Here is a 22,362-nt window from a genome sequence, read left to right as displayed (position 1 = left end):
CCCATTCTTCCATTCAGAGTCCAAATGTGGACACTTCCATGAATACATCTGCCACATCCACAATGTCAGTGGCAAAAGAAAAGAAAATCGTGTTGTACAGAAAGCATGGAACTCTGAATAAGCTGAAAGTAGCGCAATGCCATTATGCCATTTAATGAGATGTCCTCACATTGAATATTGTGTTCAAGTTTGACTGTATTGCCTCAAAAATGAAATGAAATGAAGTGAAATGAAATAAAATACAGTAGGTAAGGGGAGGAGGAGGCAGGGATAGGTAAAGAAAATGATCAGAAGCCTGGGAGGACTTAGGAACAAATCAAGACACAAGAACAAGCTATTTCATTTTGATCAAGAGCATGACAGGATTGTGATTGGGATAGGGAGAGTCTGGTAAGTAAAGTAGAGGGGGAAGGACAGAGGGAAAGGAGACTGGGAGAGCTGCAACAGCACAGCACTGTCAGAGGAGGACAAGGGAGAGAAAAGGAGAGATGAGCATTCTGTGTCATAGACTACTGAGTAGATATCCTAAATTACAGCTTATGCTTTTGTTTTGCGAAGGTTTGAAAACCTGTTGTCTCTCTGCACCTTAAATTAGCAGCTGAGATAGATGGAAAACGTTTTACAAGTGTGAATCCTCCTTGTAAGAAAAGACAAATGAAATTAATGAAATGTAATTAACAGTAAGGAAGAGAAGCTTCTATTTGATGTACGTGGCTATATTGTTCACACACATGAACGGCTGAAATAAAGTTTTATTGCAAATGATACAGCATCATGAAACACACAATTAACCTGAAGACTTCTGGCCACAGAGCTCCCTGATTTCCTACGAGGTAAGCATCAGTCTTACCTAGGCCATCCATCTCAGTTTTATCTTTTGCTGCTGCAGCCTGTTACAGTACTTCAAGAGGTTAAGGAAAGCCCTGACACAGTACAGATCATCACACCACAGAACACCCACTAAAGGCATGAGTGTCTTTATCCAAGATCCACAGCAAGCTGCTCTGGGTATAGAAGGTACGGAGGAAAAGCTAAATGAATCATAGAGGAGTTTGGGGAGGATTTAAGTGATTCCTAGGCCTTGCAGGAGACCATCTGATCAGAAGTGAATGCCTCACCCTGAACGCAAATAATAAAGCCTTAGGGCTGGAAGCACGTATGTGATGTGGAAAAGCGTAACCAGATCGTTGTGACTGACACCTTTATGTTCCCACTGCTCTGGTAATGAACATGCTCTGATTGTATGGGCCATGTAGAAGACACGGCTGATACTTCAGCCAAAGGATTCAGATGCATGTCTATTGTGACCTCTGGAGTTCTCCTGCACAGCAGACATCCATTGACTTACGAACCTGAACCCAATGTCATAATCAGGACACAGCTTTTCATGTCTCAAAGCAATCAGTTATGCACAAGTTAAGACTACTTCAAATGTATGAAGATGTGCTTTGACATATTTAACCTTTTCTGTATGTTATGTTGTCAGAAGTCACCAGTGTGGCTGGTTTTCTCCTACTAAGCTAATCCTGCTCACTGGTGGAGGTTCAGGCTTTTCATGTTGTGATCACCCCTTGAGAAGATGTTAGCCTTACATTTACACTTCATCCTCCTTTCCTCAAGCTGGGCTCAGTGGTAAGAAAGCTGGAGCTGGAAGAAGGACGCTGACAGTTTAATAAGCTTTTCTGTCACAGGACTTTATTATGGTGATATTCACACTGGTCAAAGATGTCTATTCTAGGACCTTGACTACATGGTCCTTATGTCCTTGACTATACGGTCCTTTATTTCCCATAACTCTGCTCAAGTGATAACCACCAGTGGTGGTAATGGATCCATCTGGTTGTGATGACTGCATCTGACTCAAAGTGGATTCAGGGGAGACACAATACCCAAGGGCTAATCTAAGCAATGTGCACCCCCTGCCAACCATAGTGCTGGTCAAGGTTTGGCTCAAGTCAAGGTTGGTAAAGCCCTCTAACTTCTGTAATCAGTATACAAATGTGAAGAGAACAGCCCCAATGCTCTCAGCATGTTCCTCATATATGGAAGAACCTCACAGAACATTATCAGTTTCAGTGATGAACACAGACTGGGACTGCTCTGCCTCCTCCTGAAATGCCGCAGTCTCTTGGAACATAGGTACTGGCCCATAAACAGTATACAGACACTGCATGAGGGAATTGGGATGGAGTAGTGATCTCTCTTTCTCTCACACACAAACTTGTTCCTCAACTGCCTGCACTTAAAGGAATTTAAAATGCAGAGCATAAAATAGATGCTAACTAAGAAAACCAGCAGCCTGCAGAATAGGTTGCACACACTTGACTCAAGCTCCTTTTGATGCAGCCCACAATACAGTAGATGATATAAATGCTCACCAGTTGGTTGGGTTTGGACCTTCCTGGGCTGGACTCTTCATGACATCAAAACAGGACTTCCATGGCTTTCAAGAGAGGCAGGCTTTTGCACGCATAGGTAAAAATCAATTCATAAAAAGGCTGGCTTAAACTGGCCTGTAAATAAACCAGCTCAGCCTCAGGCTGGATTCGCTTTCCTGTGCTCTATTGATGATAAGGGAAAAACATCTCGAGCCATTTGCAGTTAAAAGGTAGGGAGCTTAGCAAGCTCAGAGCTTCTTGAATGCCGAGAATTGATTTTCCCCCAGAAGAGCTGATGGGGAATTTCTCTGCCATTTATACAGCTCTCCTGCCAGATGACTGCTTCTAGCTTGATGTAGGAAATCAGCTAAGGAAAGGACAAATGGAGGTGTGACAAAATATGGCTTTGCTGTGCTGCTTCAGCAGTGCCAGCACCTCAGTGTAAGCGCAGCAACCACCACTTCAGGGCTGATCCCTATGTTTCAGTCCTCCCGTTGTCCACACTGATGGGTTCTCTCCGAGACCAGAAGCAACCAGTCCCTTCCTGCAGAGACAAAGGTGATCTTCAAGGTAGTTGGTTGAACTTGTCTGCTCTTAGTAGAGAATAGGGATATGGACCACAGTGGGGGATGCTTCCTAAAGCACGTCAGACAAAGAGACTTGTTTCTTTTGAGCCTCTGATATCAAAGGGTTTTTGGAGCCTCTGATATCAAAGAAAGGTCACGTTGACTTAGGAGATCTAAAGATTCCTGATGTCACCTTCCTTCAATACTGAGAAGAATATATTGACCAAACTATTTTTGGAGGCCAAAAGCTAACAATGAAATTAAACCAAATGAAACTGGATTTTTCTTCTGAATCCAATTCCAGTATAAACTATGTCTAAAGAAAATCTAATTTTGGACTACAGGCCCCTTTTAGTCACCAATATTCCTGCCATCATAATGGTGACTGATTTTCCTTCATGAGGTCAAAACTGGGGCTGCTACTAAGTTTTCTTTGGTGGGAGGAAGCTTTTACCCTAAGGTACTGCCCCAACACATCCTGCAGTGGACAATAATCCTTATTCATATCCTTTTGTTTTTTCCTTTAACTGACAAATCAATTCAGGGTCTGGTAAAGAATGTGCAAGCAGGTTTCTGAATCATAATGCGTAAGACATGTGTTTCCCCCCGAGCGGCAGTGAGGATATAATTGGCAGATCTTTTTCTTCTTCACGCACTCTTAACTTGGCCAAAAGTAATCTGTCAGCTGAGAGAACAGAGAGCACTTCTTAGGTTTCAGAGGAAACGATGGCCTGTAGCTTTAGCCTTAGTTTACAGATAGTACATGAGTAATACTAGGAAGGCCAGACTGGTCCAGAACATCACGTTCCTTATGGCTGCTGTAATGAATGAAATGAGAATACCATCTTGTCTACAAATCACGGGTGAACAAACATGAGATCCATGGGAGAATGAGCAACAGCCCTCCTCTGGAAGAGACGACTTCACTTACTGCTGAGCAGTCCAAGCGAAGGAGGATGCATGAAACAAGGATGTCAAGCAGGGCAAATATGAGCCCTATCCCAGACAATTTAGCAATTAGCCCTTTAGCTTTCCTAATGCAATTCTCCAACACAGGAAGCACTGCTGTGACAATGGAAGAACAGGAAAACAGAGGAGGACAACAATGGATGAACTCCTGCACCATCGCATTCTTTTGTCACTTGTGCCAAGCCCTATGTTCTCCTAACATACCTGATAAGCAAGGAGGAAGGAGGCAGACCCTGCTCTTTAAAAGTTGCTACTGCTTCTAAAGGCCTTAAAAGGAACGGTGTCACTGTCACAAAGCACAGCTGTGAAGCCTTAAAGCTGGTCTATGGCTTGGGAGGATTTCATTATGTGTTTTTGTTCCACTAAACCCAAGTTCAAAGCCCATGTGAGACGTTTTGAAGATGCCATGTCTCATGTTATGTGTGTGTATGCTACCCACAACTGGTTTAGGCTCCAAGAACAAAGGCTGAGAAAGGGTATGACCAACCTCTATAAATAAAGCAGGGGAGTAAACAGCAGGGAGGGAGACAAGCCAGTTAAACTAAGTGAAAAAGCTGTCACAAGGACAAATGCTTGTAAAGTAGCCATAAAGATGTACAGACTGGAAATGAGAAGAAGGCTGTCAGCATAAGAGCTGTGGAACAGCCAGAGTGGGAAGGGGTGTGGGAAGGAACAAACTGATGGGTGTGAAGATAGAAACTGATGCATTTATGTTCCTAAATAATGAATACATAATGCTGGTTGTATGGACTAAGTATCACCCAGCTCTCCCCTCCTTGGTAGCACACAAACCTCAGGGACACAAACCTGGTTGCATTTTTTTGAACAGCCTTGTCTTCAACACTTCCTTCTCCTTCAGAGAATCAATAAATAAAAACTTCCATAAATAATAAATCTGAGGTGGAGAAAACAAAACAAACGGAAAGCACCTAGAAAAAAACTACACAATGAACCATCCTCTCACCTCAGAAGAACTAGGAACTCAGTGGCGAAGAAAGCCCTCCATGCACAAGGGCGGCACGTCATAGAATCACAGAATGGTTTGGGTTGGAAAGGACCTGAAGATCATCCAGTTCCAACCCCCTGCCATGGGCAGGGACACCTCACACTAAACCATAGCACCCAAGGCCCTGTCCAACCTGGCCTTGAACACTGCCAGGGATGGAGCATTCAACACTTCTTTGGGCACCCTGTCCCAGTGCCTCACCACCCTCACAGTAAAGAACTTCTTCCTTATATCCAACCTGAACTTCCCCTGTTTCAGTTTGAACCCATCACCCCTTGTCCTGTCACTACAACCCTGATGAAGAGTCCCTGAGTCCCTGTAGCCCTGTGAATGTTCCATCTGTTCTTACAACTTGAAACTAAGTGCATTTAACAAGTTGCATAGTGCATGCAGATCAAGACCATTGACATATGATGGACATATGAGAAATACTTAGTTCAACTGGGAAAACAGTAAGAAATCAAGATTTCACCTTCTTTTTGCTCTCAGAACTAAGTCCTTACAAACAATTCAGGCAAGTTCCACAAAAATGAATGCCCTTAGAAGAAGACTGACTCATTTACATTCGTTTTTAATAAATCTGGAAGACCTGGGCAATTTCAGAGACTAGAAATGCAAAACAAACAACACAAACTCATTTGTAAATGCTGTAATGAGATGAAGAGTGGACTCCTGCTGTCATTTAGGGAAAAGAAAGGAAAATAAAAGAGAAAAGACAAACTAGATAGTGGGTGGAAAAGATAAATATTGTTTTAAAGCTTTAAAGAGAGAGACTCAAAGAGCTAAGCTGATTTCTTAGAATAGCTTTCTGTTTCAGAATAGGTTAAAGTGCCTGCGAGTATGATGGAATACAGTGCCTCACTAGGGATTAATGCCTCTGGATCTGTATTCAGGCCCCACTTTCTCATCTCTGTTTACTTATAACACTCAGTTTGATGAGTCCTGTGATGTACTGCTTTGCTCTAAATAGCAACGACCTGATCCTGCCTGCAGCAGTACCTGATGAACAGTTTCTATGTCCTTTATAAAGACATTGATGCCAACAATTTACTACTATATTTACTCTTCAGAGCATAAACAAAGCAAGAGTACCGAGTTGTCCGAAATACAGAGAACTGCCTATAATTACAGTGGCCTAAACTGGCTTTTCTCTATAACTACAACGGCCCAAACTAGCTTTTCTCTTCCTCTGGTACCTGGAGTGGAAAGCATCCCCTTCCTAGTTCTAGTGGAGGCTGTTATACTTTCTTCCTAAGATTTTCTTCCTCTGGTAGCAAGCACAGAGCAAAGTCTCTGTTTCAAGGAAAACCTGGTAGCATTTCTTTCTGCAGCAGGTGTACCAGAATAGCCACTGATGTTCAGAAATAGTGCAGAAGTGGGAAGAAAATGGCCCATAAAGTGCCTACTCAAAGATGGGGAAGTAGGAGTCAGGGCTTCTAGATCCCATTGCTGGCTCCCTAGTGATTCCTCCTGTGACTGAAATGTCTGGTGTCTAAATGCAAAGAAATCTTGGTTCAAAGTTCTTTCCTCCCTCCTTCAGAGTGGAAAATGAACACTCTTCAGTCTTTACCTTTCCCATCTTTGTTCTGATGCTAAAACTGCTGCTGATTTTGTAGAGGAAGCCCCTTTATTTCACTGTCGTTACCTGTTGTACACAAGACAACAGTGAGAAGAGAACAAAGCAAGCAGAGGCTGTAAGTGAAACTCTGCTACATTTATCGTCATTTCATGGCATGCAAACCAAAGAAGAGACTTTACAAAGCTATTCATTCACTCAATTACGGCTGATAGATGTTGGCTCTTTCATTCTGGAGAATCCATCTCTTGCCACAAAGCTTGTCAATGAGTCCCCGAGTGACACTACAACCTTCACTAGCGACAGACCTCAAGGCTTCATTATGGAAACCTTTTATACTGTTCAATGATTTGTGTGTGTCCATGGATGCCACAAATCTACATGCACGGGAAAGAGAAACATGACGAGACGGTTTGGTTTCTTAGCATTTCCTCCAGTGGAGTACACAAACATGCTATTCCACCCTTACAAAACAGAGGATTGGTAACAGCCTGTTCTCAGCAACTCAGAGCAAACATCTAAAATGCTCATTAACTACTACATGGTTGCCCAAAGAAGTGGTGAATGCTCCATCCCTGGCACTGTTGAAGGCCAGGTTGGACAGAGCCTTGGGTGACATGGTCTAGTGTGAGGTGTCCCTGCCCATGGCAGGGGCTTTGGAACTGGATGATCTGAAGGTCCTTTGCAACCCAAACCATTCCATGATTCTATGACAAATTGTCTACCTACTACAATACTTTATGCAGAACCCCTCACGCCAACTGCACTCATGAAATGGTCTAGAGTTAAATAATATGGTTATAACTAAATAATAACAGAGGGAAGGAGAAATTAACAGGCAGAAGCTGGGGAGAGAGGAGCTGTTTGCAGCTTATGCTTAAAATGAGTCAGAACAAATTGGGCACAAGGATAAAGTCAGAGCTGCAGGGAAGACCACCACCAGCAGAAACACCCTAGGAAGCACCTGCTAATAACAGAAGAGAGGAAGGAAGAGGCTGGTCTCGCTTTATGGTGGGTTTTATAACACAGAAGGGTAATTTTGAACTGGATGGTTTAATGAATGAGGGAGTTAAGAGGAAATGTTTAAGGCTGAGGAGAGGGTGGGCTTTGTCTTTTAAATATGTGGAAATTAGCAATAGCATCTATTCTTATGCCTGATGAACTGGAATAGCAAAAGACGGCGATAGCTGTAATGAAGAGAACTAATTAAAATGAATTTATTATTATTACTGTCTATTTTGCAGTGTTGCACACTGATTTGTGTGCATCTATTTCATAACTACGCTCTTCCTGTCGTGCTGCTCCCTACTCGGCAAAGCTGCATTGATGGATTTTTGACTCCATCTGGAATTACCAGGATGCGCCAGGCAAAGTTGCTTTGGTTTGGGTAAATGTTCAGATTGTAAATTGATTGCTAATTCTTGCAAAGAGAAGCTTCCATCAGGGAAAACTAACCAAATCCTATATAAACAGAGAGATCAGAAGTAACCAAGGTTTAAAATCATTATGTGGGGCATACAACTGATGATAAGGGCGAGTTTGCATTGTAAAGGAGGTGGGGGATATTTGACATGTGATCTCACCCACATGAAGCCAGGCTGAGGAAGTTGGCACTGCTCAGTCTGGAGAACAGAAGCTGTGTGGAGACTTGGGAGCAGCTTCCAGTATCTAACGGGGGCTACAAGGATGCTGGAGAGGGACTCTTCATCAGGGACTGTAGTGATAGGACAAGGGGTGATGGGTTTAAACTGAAACAGGGGAAGTTCAGGTTACGTGTAAAAAGTTCTTTGCTGTAAGGGTGGTGAGGCACTGGCACAGGGTGCCCAGAGAAGTGGTGAATGCTCCATCCCTGGCAGTGTTCAAGGCCAGGCTCGACAGAGCCTTGGGAGACATGGTCTAGTGTGAGGTGTCCCTGCCCATGGCAGGGGGTTGGAACTGGGTGATCTTAAGGTCCATTCCAACCCAAACCATTCTATGATTATATGATTGCTAGACTGCACTCTGCCTATAGTCTCACAGTGATCCCAGAAGCTCTCCAGTAATCCTTACAATCAGATGTCATTGATGTGCTGGAGTGTTACACAGCACGCAACAAGAAACTGCTTACCACTAGGGAAAGTCCCCTAATCTAGACAGTAATAGTGAAGCTGGAAGGAAAATACAATGAACCATAAATTCACATGGAAAGATAATGGCTAGAATTCACCTTGACAGTTCACAGGCACAGTTAGCTTCTGTTTCTTTTTCTTTTTTCTTTTTAATTGCATTAAGTGAAATTCTGATATAAAGGAGAGACTTCACTGAATTCAATAAAACTGCTCCAATTTATCCAACCTAAGCTTCTGTCTGACTTTCTGCTATGACCTACCATTATCTTTCCACTTCAGTACCCTTTATTACTCAATTCATTCCCTGTAGACACCAAGACAGAAACAGTTCTTAAGGAAGGAGGTGAATGTGATATATGCAGTGAGTTGATGTTTTACTTCACAGGAGGGGTGGGATTAATTTCATCTCACTTTAAGGACCTGGCACAGGCATCTCACCTAAATTTCTTGTCTAGTCTCCCATTGAAGCCACTGGAAGTACAGTAAATACACGCAGTAGAGTTCAGGGTTTGAATCATCTGACCAAATGTGAACGCCTATTTTAGGATGTGAAATCACACCCTAAGCTCCATTGACTCTGCTGACTCACTCTCCATTGACTATGAATAGAGTTTAGGGCAACATGCCCAGATGCAGACATCCCCATTGCAGATACCTGCACTTAACCAGATGACTCCCACAAAAAAGTGGTCCAGGTGAAGAGTGTGACTTATAAGATGTTAAGACAGAGAGAAAGGTGGTCCTTCTACAGGGAGCAGGATGTGGGATAGGGAGAAGCTTTCTGTTGGCTTGAGGATGGAAAGGAGGGGACAGGAAAGATTTAGCTGTTAAGTATTTTCACCACATGCTGATCATTATGGCTTTGAGAAATGCTGAGCATCCACGACACCCACTGAAGACAATGGGAGCTCAGCACTTCCGACAATCAGACACTTGCTTGTAATGTAATCTTTAATATTTAAAGGAATAAAAGGGGCGGGGGACGGGTGTTCAGACAAGTGAATGAGCTTCCTCCTCAGATGCTTCTCATAGCCCTTTCTATCAGCATTATTATTCCAGATATTATGTACAAGGGAAAACTACAGCTGGAGCATTACGTGGAAATTAAGACTGTGGAAGGTTAGGCAAATTCTGCTCTATTCCTAAGGGCTGATGCAAAGACTTTCAAAGCCTAAAAGAAGACACCTACTGTAGTTGGAAGATAGGTTTTATCTGTCTCCAAAGCCACTGTAAGAAGTTCCCAGTAGTTCACCTTTGCCAACGCACTATCCCCTCAGCTGCATCACTTGGTTGAGCTGATGTAAAAAGACATCAATCCAGCGAGAGGTGTCTTTCTCCTTAACCCCCTAACTCCCTACCACCTAATGTGCCACTGGGTGCCAGTTGCAGTGCTGGATTGACTCTTCCTGAAGCCACTGAATTCACTAGTGCTAAAGAATTACAACTCCTATCTTGCCTTTTGAGGGATTTCTCTGCTGGTTTAGTAAGCTGAACTTACTAAGCACAAGACAAGCACCAGAGCCAGTGCAAGCAAAATCAAGTATGAGATATGGGGACAAGGGTAATGTCCTCTCCCTTTTAGAGATGGTAACATGGTCACCTTAAAGAATAACAGAATGGATTGGGTTGGAAAGGACCTTAAGATCACCCAGTTCCAATGTCCCATGGACAGGGATGCCTTTCTTTGTCTAAAACCACCTGGATTATTTCACTGGCATGGTTTTCAGTGTGGTCAGACAGAAATTGCAGCCCCACAACCTTAGGGATGAGGCCAGTGCACTGCTCACTGCAGTGAGTTACAGAGCAAGCACTACACAGGAGCCCCTGTGAAGCCCACTGTATTCCAAAGAGACAGTGGAGAGGCAGAGACTCCTGCGCCTTCAGCTTTATCATCAGAATGATAATAACGCCTAATAAATCAAGAAATAGAATGCTGAGGAAGGGTGACTAATAAAGATACTGAGAGGGTTGAAGTATTTCAGGGATGTTTTCCTTGGCAAAGAAGGTAATTTGTGACTAGATGCTGATGGAGTTAATCTTAACCCAAGAGACTGCACTGAGGCTGCAGCACAGGAAGAATGGTTTTAAAGCATTTTGTGATGGCAGAGATGTTTGAGTCAGTTGAGTCTTGAAGACTTCGCAGGAAACTCGCTGAAGCAAACTGAGTCATTAGTGATTATCTTCAAGGGTTTGTGGAGGATTCACAAGTACCAGAGGACTGAAGAAGGACAAATATAGAACCTGCCTATGAAAAACAGAGTTGGCGTCGGAGAAATTACAGTCTGGTAGGGAGGGCCTAACTTCAATTTGTGGGCAGATCCTAAGGAAATTATTAAGCAAGCGCTTGCAAATGCCCAGGAGGAAATCATAATATTAAAAGAAATAAATAAAATGCAAATGTAATATAGGAACTAATTGTAAGTAACCTAATTTCATTTCTGACTTATTAAAAGCCAGGTGACAAAGAAGGTAAAAGAAGATGCTATGCGGTGCTGGAAAATGCTTTTTTAACAGTAAGGTTAGGAAGATCTAATTGTAGTAAGGCAGGACTGATTGGTAAATCACTTTTGAAGGGTAACTGTCAGAGGCTTCTTAGCATCCGACTAGAAGCAGATCTTAAATGAGATATCTTGGTGATGTTTCTTAGGCTTCTATTAAAAAATCAAGCACTGATTTGTTTTAATAGCAAGTATACCTAAATGCTAGTGAATGACAGCAGGCTTGAGTAAATGTACAAATGTACAACATTGGAAAACAAAGGTGGAATCTAAAGCGATCTTGAAAAGGATGAACAGATGTGAAATTAGGAGGATGAAATGTAATGTGCAATCATGCAGTTTGCTGTGCCGTGGAAAAAGAAGTTAAATGCACAGATATAAAACTGTCTGGATGGTCAAAAGAATACTGAACAAAATGCTGGTGCTGAAAGGGGGCCTCAAACTGCAAACACACCAGTGATGCAATGTTGTACAAGAAAATTAAATCTCATTTTGGAATGTCTTGATGGCACTATACTCAGTAAGGGAGAACAGACCTTTCAAGTGAACTCAGTGGCAGCAAGGTAAAGTACTATAGCTGCTTTTGGGCATTGCACTTTATAAATCGTAGGTATAAACTGATAATAGTCCTGGTGGAGCAACAAGAATGACAGAAGGTTCTGAACACTTGATGTATCAGAAGAGTTTGGACCAATAAACCCTCTTCTTCTGTCTTGACTTCTGTGCCTCTGTGACAATTCTCTGATGCCCAGAGACAAAGTGATGCTGAGATCCCACACTTGATGTTTTGACCATCCTGACTTCTTCCTTAAAGACTTTCCTCAGACTACCTGGGCAAAATTCCTTCTTGTTGTTTCCTAAGGAGGTCTGCATTCACTGCTACTGCACACTCACCTGCCAGTTTCTCATTTAATATTGGATCCTTCTGCTTTGCTCTTTATATCATAGAATCATAGAAGAGTTTGGGTTGGAAAGGACCTGAAGATCATCCAGTTCTAACCCTGCTGCCATGGGCAGGGACACCTCACACTAGACCATGTCACCCGAGGCTCTGTCCAACCTGGCCTTGAACACTGCCAGGGATGGAGCATTCACAACTTCCCTGGGCAACCCATTCCAGTGCCTCACCACCCTTATGATGAGGGTTCTTTCTGACAGCCGCTAATCTAATCTCCTATGAGCATTCTTTCATGCTTCTTATTAGACCTGACTGGAGTGGAGTGTGAATCACACCTCTTAACTTCAGGAATCAAACTCATCTTAGGTAGACCTACATTTACTGAGATTCCCTCTCAGTCAAAAGAAAGAGAATAGTTAACAGCTGCCACAAGGAATGCGGGACTCCCAAGCAGGAATCAGAAGTTGGCGTTCAGCACTCGTAAGTGCTGAGATCCACATCTGGGATCCACAAGCCATGAAAGATTTTGAGGAATAGGAAATAACCCAGAAAAATGCAGTAACTGAAAGACTGAGGTCTGTCCCTAAAGTCACACATCCATCTGCCTGTGGAAGACGTTGAGAGATTTGAGCTCTAGAAGTTGTATCATCCACCTGTCAAAGAGAAATTGAGGTCTCTGATGGCTCCGGGACATAGCTGTTTGGGGAATATGACTTTGTTAATGGGACATGTAAAGGATAAATAAAATCCCATGGTAGGACCCATGAGATGGACAAATTCACTTTGGAAACCCAGTGTGCATTTTGAGCCCTGAAAGGAATTACCACTGGAGTAGCAGGATGCAGGTTGTGGTCAGCGCCCGCATCATTTAAACCTGCAATTCCTCCCTCTACTTCTTCTTTTGTCTCTTGAGATAAAGCAGTTCAAGTGAAACCTAATTTTGGGGGGGGGGGAATTCACTGGCTGGTGATCAGTTTATGTGACCACAGCAGTTCCTTCTGTTTTCATCACTTATGATAACATGATCCACATCACTGATAAAAGCTACGTAGGTGCTTCGATTTGTTTGGTCCCCTTGCAATGTGCTTGCGTAGTATGACATCTGTTGGCTGGGTGCACAACACAGTGTTCTTGCTATTAGAAAGTAAAATTAAGGGAGGGAGCAAACCAGACCTTCTCAGGCTGTATTTGCCTCACACTGATGCATGTTATTCATCCCATAAATTTGTTATGGCTCCAGCTCCCAAGCTTGAGTGAACATTCGTCTTTCTTCCTTTACATATATACCCAAACAAAGCTGAGCTGTGGGCTGGCAGTAAAGAAATGAGACTCACATTATTGGCTTTGCATTAGGTTTGTTTATAAAAGACAAGGCATATTAATCATTGATATCTACAGTGGGAGAAGCAATGCAGGAAATGTATTCATTACCAAAAGCAGGATGTCAAGCAGACTCGGAGGTGCTATGGATTGATGCACTGGCTTCTCTCTCATAAAGCAAGCTAAACAAGATTTTGCTCTAACCCAGACAGAAAACACAAATTAACCCTGTCCATTGCAGGGTCGCAACAAGCATTATAATGCAAGCTTTTTGCCTTTGAGTTGCCAAGTGGCTGAGACTTTGCACTGGGGTTTAAAACAAGGAGTAGCTCCAAAACACGGTCCCTATTACGCTCATAGAGAACATGCCTTGCCCATGTGAATGGGGTAACTGGCAGGTGAATGGACAAGCATGAGTCCATTTGCATCGCTTCTGGTTGCTTCAAATCTGAGAACTAATTCTGCCTTAATTCCATGCAAAGTCACTGAAGTCCACAGGGAAATAACTGCAGAGTGGCAGGAAAATCTGTCCTTAAGGTGGAAATTTTTCCTAAAACCAGAAGTAAGGAAACATTATCCTATTCTGCATACAAATGCTCAGGCAAAATTACAGGGGAAAAAATATTTCCATAGGGATCCACAATTACGAATTCACTGCTATTAAAAGACAGCACAATTTGTGCAATTACAAACTGGAACAAAGAAAGGGACTCTGACCCAAGGAGCTTTGGGTTTTAACAACATCAGCCACTGGAGGCAAGTTCAGTTTCTAAGAGCTTCCAAAGAGCTATATAGGAAATCTGTACATATATATAGTCATAAAGAAGAAATGTGACCATAACCTTTTAGAGGCTATCACCTACTTGTACAGACCCCTTTTAGTCTATGTTATCAAATATTGGTTAAAGGAAATGGCATGTAGTCACAGTTGCAATGTTAAAATAGGACATGAATGCTCCATCCCTGGCAGTGTTCAAGGCCAGGTTGGACACAGTCCTGGGTGACATGGTCTAGTGTGTGATGCCAAGGGCAGGGAGCTGGAACTGGATGATCTTAAGGTCCTTTCCAACCCTAACTATTCTATGATTCTATGCTTTCAAAAGGCTGCTGCGCTACCATGCGGTAGGGTGGCATGGTGTACCATAAACCCTAGTTACCTGTTTAGCACTGCATGACTGAGAAAAGCAGGATTGACCAAATCCCAGTGGAATCTGAGCTCCTTATTGGTTTATGTGCTTGTGTACATTCAGTGACCCTGGAGTTGTTAAGAAACAACTCTATCTATTGATAGGGAAAATAACACAAAAAATGGCTGCACACAAGTGATCTTTGGAAGTCAGATACAGGGTGGTTTTGCAATGTTAAGGAGAATGCTCCATGATGACAAAGCAGTGTCCAGAGGCAGGGGATTAAGAACAGATCAAGACACCTAGGCTATTTCAAACAGGAGACAGAAAGCACTTTTAGAATGGAAAATGAACCACCCATCATAGAAGAAAGTAGCAGAGACCGCCGTATTTGTCTCTTTGCATAATAACAGTTAAATAGCACAAGAAGCTGACTGTGGCTCTCCATGGTTGGCAGATGTCAATAAGAAATGGTTTTGGTGGAAAAGAAAGGTGACACAGAATGAATGAACAATGGACTTTCTCCTCCAGACAAAACCTGTGCACAGCCTAAAGGAGAATCAGTGCCTGGGAGGATGTAAATATCTACATCTATCTATCTATCTATCTATGTATCTATCTTGCTATCTTTCTATCTATCTCAGATCAGCCAGAATCTTGACCTTGTTATACCTCTGAAAAGAGCCTGGCTCTGTCCAATTTGTACCCTGCCTTCAGGTATTTATTTACATTGATATGATATTCCCCTCTGTCTTCTCCTTTCCAGACTAAACAGCTTCAAGTCTCCTGCTTTTCCTCATAGGAAAGCTGCCCCAGACCCTTAATCATCTCTGTGGTCCCTCCCTGGACTCTCTCCAGTATGTCCATGTCTCTCTTGTACTGAGGAGCCCAGAACTGGACGCAGGACTCCAGGTATGGACTCACCAGTACTGAGCAGAGAGGAAGGATTACCTCCCTTGACCTGCTGGAAATACTTTGCCTAATGCAGCCAAGGATACTACCACTTGCCACCTTCACTGCAAGGGCACATTACTGCCTCATGTTCAACTTGGTGTCCACCAAGACCTCCAGGTACTTTGGTATCAAGTTGATTTGCAACTGCATGGCCCCTAGCATATACTGGTGCACGGGGCTGCTCCTTCCCCAGTGCAGGGTTTGGCACTTCTTGTTGAAGTTCATGAGGTTGCTGTGAGCCCATCCCAACCACCTTCACTTTCTGTTCACATAGATAAAAAGGATAGAATTCATTCTCTATCCACCCAGTTCATTGTCTGACCAGGACACATCAAAGTTTGCCTTCTCATATACAGCAGAGATGCCATAGATGCCGTAACATGTAACCTTAATCTATACCAGTGCACTGCTCCTACCCAAGCTGAGGTGGGAGTGATGCTTCAATCCTCAATGTGACTCCCCAATCATCCTCTGGTCTCAGCCACCAGCAGTCAAGTATTTTCTTGACCCACAGACCCAACATCACAGCACTCATGTCCTGACAACCATCACAGCCTGCCCAGCCAAAGAAGAGCGTGGTAGAACAATCAGAAGAATGAGTCACTCCCCTTCTCCTTTACACCCCATACAGTCAGCAGCAGCTGCGGCCCAATTCATCTCAACAGTTTACAGGTGTCTTCAGGAACAACTGGCAGAAAAAAAAACCTCCCAAAAATATGCATTCATTTTTTTCTTGTTGTTTTCTTTTTGCTGGTTTTTTACTGCTCTTAAAATCTTGTTCAGCAACAGTTGCCCACTGAAAGCAGGAATTAACGGAAACGAAGGGAAATGAGAGCCACTGGAGGAAAAACAAACACAATCAGCTCCAGCTGCAGCTCAATTAAACAACCGCTCCGAGAAACCCACTCATTCACAATTTACTCACAGAAATCCACTTTCTTACATTCTCCTCAGGCTTCCCGAGCTGCAGAAGCACACCACACTTTAAGGCTCCTTTACAAAGTAATTTAAGGCCCTCCATGCTGTAAAGGCAAATGGCAGCTTCTTCACTGGCCACTCTTGAAAAGAGCTAAACCTGAGTTTCATGACCAGCAGGTCGAGGGAGATGATCCTGCCCCTCTGCTCTGCTCTCGTGAGACCTGACTTGGAGTATTGTGTGCAGTTCTGGTGTCCTCAACATAAAAAGGACATGGAACTGTTGGAACAAGTCCAGAGGAGACCACGAGGATGATCAGGGACTGGAGCACCTCCTGTATGGAGACAGGCTGAGGAAGTTGGGGCTGTTCAGCCTGGAGAAGAGAAGCTGCGTGGAGACCTCAGAGCAGCTTCCAGTATCTGAAGGGGGCCTATAGGGATGCTGGGGAGAGACTCTTCATTACGGACTGTAGTGATAGGACAAGGAGTAACAGGTTAAAACTTAAACAGGGGAAGCTTAGATTGGATCTAAGGAAGAAGTTCTTTCCTGTGAGGGTGGTGAGGCACTGGAATGGGTTGCCCAGGGAAGTTGTGAATGCTCCATCCCTGGCGGTGTTCAAGCCTGGGTTGGACAGAGCCTTGGGTGACATGGTTTACTGTGAGGTGTCCCTGCCCATGGCAGGGGGGTTGGAACTGAATGATCTTCAGGTCCTTTCCAACCCTCACTATTCTATGATTCTATGATTCTATGAGTTACTGCTATTCAGTAGTTCCCAGGGCTTCCTGCATCCTCCTCTTTGGGTTTTCCTTCAAGAGTGTGCACTCACTATGTTTTCTTATCCACTTGACTTCATCTCCTTGTCTGAGATGGACAAGATGCTTTCAATTTGCACCAGAAAATGTCCTGTGAGCCCAGTATGGCCACAGTAAATCTCACTACGCTTAGCTGGTGACAAATGTCCCAGGAACATGGTTAAGGTTTAAATAAATTTCTTTCAGACTGTAACATTCAAGCATTCATCCCTCCAATGCTCTTTCCAAGAGATATGGACATGATCTCCATGTATTTGTCCCATCCTAGGAGAATTCAGCTTATTTCCAAGCATTAGTGCAAATGAGCCATGCAAGCAGCAGGCATGAGAACTCAAACCGGAGAACGGTTCAAGCACAATATTGCTCCTTCTCACTTTAAACCCAGCTGTGACTAAACAGTGTCCTCCAAAAGCTCCTTATTTCATCCTCTGTGGGAGACTAACTGTTCCAGTGTGACTGAAGATGAGTGTTGGATTCTTTCCTTGCAGCTTTCAAGGTTTTTTTGCTAAGCATAAACTCAGAACAACATAGATGTAAACCAAGTTCCTCCACGTGTTTCTCAAATGTAAGGAGGGCTAGAACATACCACATCTCTCAATTAAAATATATATATATGTATATATATAAATCTTCTTTTAAGTTATAAAGGATAGATAGATAATACAGAAAGGAAAAGAGAGAAATCATCTTGTCTAAAATCTCCCTGTGACTGAAATATCTGTCAAGGCTCGCAATACATTTGTGTGTTTGAGAAAGGGGAAATGTCACTAAACAACTGACAAGCTCATAAAACACAGCCTGGGAAAACCAAGACTAACTGACATTTCAGAGGGGTTATCTATCTATCTATCATGCCTTCATTTCCAGTGTCTGGACACTGGATACTACTCTGCATTCTTTCAGCGTATAATGCTGTGATTTCCCCGTCAAGCCCAGCTGGACTGACATTGCTTACTTTCTACTGCTCATAGGTAGTAATGAATGAGATTCTGTTCCCACATTTTTATCAGAGAAAAGCAAAACCTCTACTCCATTTACAGTGGTAAGTGAATAAAGAATGTATAAAAGATGAAAACAAGACATTCACTGCATAATCAGTGTAATTACCATTATTTGGAACCTCAGTTATAAAAACATATTTGTGCTATTTTCAATGCCTGAAAACCACTGAAGCCTGAACACTGCTCTTGCTCCAAACTCATTCCCTTACTGGAATTGCCTACATGCTGAATTACATATTTCTTTCATGACTGAATAGAATTATCTCACTTACAGAGCAGGATGTGGGAACAAACATTGTGTGTGGTTTCCTTATGTATGAATTTCAAGTTCAGTAGGGATTGGTGTTGAGGAGCGCAGTCACACACTGACTCTGTGTATGCGCCAACGAAGAGGACCTTCCTCCTGCTGACCTACCAAAATATACCACCCTGCTCTTAGACATTTTCCTTTACAAATACAGCTTCTGTCTCTCCTCCTCATCCTTCTTCAATGCATATTCATTGCCAGGTTTAATATCCTCTTGAAGTATCTGTAGCTGCTTCAACCTCTGGTGAATTGCTCCACAGCTCAAACATATGGCTGATGCCCTGCATCACATGCTAACAGAGATCCTTGAGGAATATGCTGCAACCAAATGGACCATGGAAATATCCCTGTCCTCAGACCAGCCCCAAGCCTTGAACTAATGGCTCCCTATGAATTCATTTCTCACCAGCAGCCTGCAGCTATTCTGGGAGAGCTGTTTTGTCTTCCTCATTGACACTGCAGAGTGTAGCTGTCAGGCTATGGGGAATCCATCACCAATGAATATTTAATCCTTCACTAAACCCTTTCCCTGGTGTAATCACCAGCTTCTGTTGATGAGGTTCTTCCTTAGGATACACAGGAATAAGAAGTAACCACTAGACCTTGGATCACCTGCACATATCTAAAAGCGCCCTGGGCATGAGCCTCTTGAGCATCTTGGTGCCAAGAAACGTGCTGCTGCAAAATTCATTACATGAAAACAGAAAACAAAACCATAAATATTTTAGATTTGCTCCAGAACACATTGAGAATCATGAATTAAATCCTGGAAAGTTTCTGAGGGGAAAAAACCCAAACAAAACAATATAGAGAAAGATACTGCTCAGCCCTAAATCAGAGCGCTCTGTCCTGCTCAGACCTCTACATCACTTTATTCTTTATTTCTAACTTAATCTTCCTTTGCTCAGGGTCTGAGATCCGGTATTGTCTTCCTAGAAATTCAGGAATATTCCTCCCCTTTCTACTTTAAAAGCCCCCATAGGCCAACGAGGATATGCTGGGCAGAAAGCTCCACGAGGCTGCTTAAAGGCGTTTCTCTGACTACAGTCCTGTACCTATTCATGACTGCACTCCAAGGGAAAACAGTTGTGTTGTCTGCCTGAACAGGAAAGTGCTGTGCACACCTTTCGGAGCTCTGTAAATGACAGATAAATATTAGTAATAATGTGAGCAACTTAACAGATGTTTTGTATCTTTAACTTCCCTGTTTCCATGCAGTAAATTGCAAGGCCATAAAAATGATTGGAGCGAAGAGAAGTTTAAAGGAGATGTCATTGATTAATATTTCAACACAAGGAGCTGAGCAGATCTTAGCAAAACACCTTACTGAATTTATTCAGTTGGAATTCCATTTGGTGCTATTAAAAGGGGACCAGCTGACAGCGCTGGAGACAAAACTTGGGAGAGGCTTATCTCCGCTAGAGAAATGGTGTGTACCTAATGTGAATTAGCAACCCAAAGCAAAGAGAAAGGTGAGGAAGTTTACAGGTTTTAGACTGTCTAGAAGGCCATAATAAATCCAAAGTTACTCTGTAATCAGTACCCTGAACTCACAGCTGCTTGTTGTGATAAGACTTTTTCTGGTGGTTGAGTGAAGAATTTGCTCCTTTTAATAAGAAAGAAATTAATGAAAGTAGTCACAGAACCAGTGGAGTCAGAACTGGGATTGTTTAGGCTGGAAAAGGCTCAGCAGGCACCTTATTGCTCTTTACAACTACGTGAAAAGAGGTTGCAGTGAAGTGGGGTCGGCCTCTGCTCGCAAGGAACAAGCAATAGGACAAGAGGAAATGGCCTCAAGCTGCACCAGGAGAGGTTTAGCCTGGATATTAGGAATGATTCCCTCCCCAAAGGATGCTCAGGCATTGGAACAGGCTGTCCAGGGCAGTGCTGGAGTCACCATCCCTGCAAGCGTTAAAAAAAACCCATGCAGATGAGGCCCTCAGTGCCATGGGTTAGTGGTGGCCTTGGCAGTGCTGGGGTAAAGACCGGACTTGACAATCTTAAAGGTGTTTTCCAACCTGGTCTATTCTATGAGTCTATGATTTCCCTAATACATCTCCAGTATCACACAGAGGGATGATATCCAAGGATAAAATGACAGTTTGGTCTTTGTCAGTGCCAAAGAAAGCCATGAAGAGTGATAAGTTTTTATCTACATGGATCTCTGCTTTCAGACACCTGTTTTTCCCTCCCAATTTCATAGAATCATAGAATAGTTAGGGTTGGAAAGGACCTTAAGATCATCCAGTTCCAACACCCTGCCCAGGGAAGTTGTGAATGCCCCATGCCTGGCTGTGTTCAAGGCCAGGTTGGACAGGGCCTTGGGTGACATGGTCTAGTGTGAGGTGTCCATGCCCATGGCAGGGGATTGGAACTGGATGATCTTAAGGTCCTTTCGAACTGTCGTGGTTTAAACCCAGTCAGGTAATTCGTTCGCTCACTTCCCCCCCTTTCTTGCCCTCCCCCTGCTCCCAGAGGGACGGAGAGGAGAATCGAAACGAATGCAACTCCCACGGGTTGAGATAAGAACAGTTTAGTAACCACAAATTTACTGCTACCACCAATGACAATAATGATAAAGGAAATAACAAGGGAAGAGAATACAACACCTCACCACCAGCTGACCGATAACTCGCCCCTCCCAGCCCGACCAAGCACCGACCGATTCAGTCTCCCAGCCCTGGAGAACCTTCCTCTGTGGTATAGCAGTTTGGGTCAGGTGTCAGAGCATGAGGCTCACAAAGTCCTTGGCCAAACCAAAACATCACTATCAGCTCTGTTCCCAGGCCACAAAACACAGCACTGCACTTTGCTACTGCTGAACCCAGGACACCAACCCAAGCCATTCCATGATTCTCTTGATAGCACAGGTATTGTAGTAGCCACAAGCCACTTTCCAGAGACTCGTAATGAGCTGGCTTTCTCTAAAGAGCATGCAGTTCAGGGCACACGCTTTCTATGATGTGCAATGGAAACTGAGTACCTCAGTACTTCATTGTGGCACAGAGAACAAGACATTGCACATTATGGGGTAAGTGGAAGGGATAACTCCCTTCGACCTTTCCTTATTAAACTGGCACTTGCTAATTTACAAGACACAAAGTCTAGCAATAATGACAGCCTATTCTGCATTTGAGCCAAATGACTACTTCAAAACAGAAAACATGTGGTTTCTAAACAGGGATTAAATGTGTGAAAAGCAGTGATATTTGAATGAGCACATGAAGAGGTGCCAAGCCACCCAACTCTCACAAAAGCTGCAAGACAAGGCATAGCTTGAGCTAGTAAAGCCTTTCGTGTAAGCATGGTGTTCCTATGCAAGTGCAAGGGCCATGTATGTTCTTGTATTTCTATATAGTGCTGTACTGTACCATAGGTTCATTTTCCATGTGGTCCACTGATAAATTGGGAAGACCAGTGGAGCTTATAAGGAGCTCCTTTAAATGCCGTCATTGGCTCTGACAGTGCTACAAAACTCCCTTTGTAAGTATTCTATCCAGAGGTATGAGGTGAAAAGATCAGAGACCACTGCCTGTCCCACCTTATCCAAGTACCAGTTCAGCAAAGCTGCCCCTGTGCAAACATTTCCACAGGATGCACTTGGGAAAGGAAAACACATTTTGGGAACACGAATGAATGAGAACGGGAATTACACGGCTGCCTTGCAAAATAAGTGGAGAACAATGGAGTGAAAAATAAGTAGAAAGAGAGAAAGAGCAAGCGCAGAGCTAATGATCAGGCGAACTTTTCCAGATGTGAAAATCAATTTCATTCTAAAACTTCCCAGCCTTTTCACTTAGAAAGCAATAAAATTCTATTTGTCCCCTGCTCATTTTCGACATAAAATGCCACTAAGCTACTAGCTCTCGGCAACCACACAAAACCTAATAGGTTAGGACTGCAGCCTTAAAATATGTTAAGGTTTT

The 22,362-nt window shown here is 43.2% G+C and overlaps 1 protein-coding gene and 1 long non-coding RNA gene across 6 annotated transcripts in view; one reads left to right on the top strand and one right to left on the bottom strand.

Annotated features, from left to right (window-relative positions):
• The window catches only part of TSNARE1 (t-SNARE domain containing 1), a 495,466-nt gene that overhangs the window by 118,077 nt on the left and 355,027 nt on the right, over window positions 1-22,362 (bottom strand). The gene's annotated exons all lie outside the window — the stretch shown is intronic.
• The window catches only part of LOC134167854 (uncharacterized), a 1,192,997-nt gene that overhangs the window by 980,315 nt on the left and 190,320 nt on the right, over window positions 1-22,362 (top strand). The gene's annotated exons all lie outside the window — the stretch shown is intronic.

This window comes from Pezoporus occidentalis, unplaced genomic scaffold, assembly GCF_034315485.1.
Source record: "Pezoporus occidentalis ecotype Australia unplaced genomic scaffold, CSIRO_AGI_Poc_V1 ctg3, whole genome shotgun sequence".
Taxonomy (NCBI): Eukaryota; Metazoa; Chordata; class Aves; order Psittaciformes; family Psittacidae; genus Pezoporus; species Pezoporus occidentalis.
The sequence above is the reverse complement of the archived record's forward strand: the minus strand, read 5'-3'. Positions and strand labels throughout refer to the sequence as shown.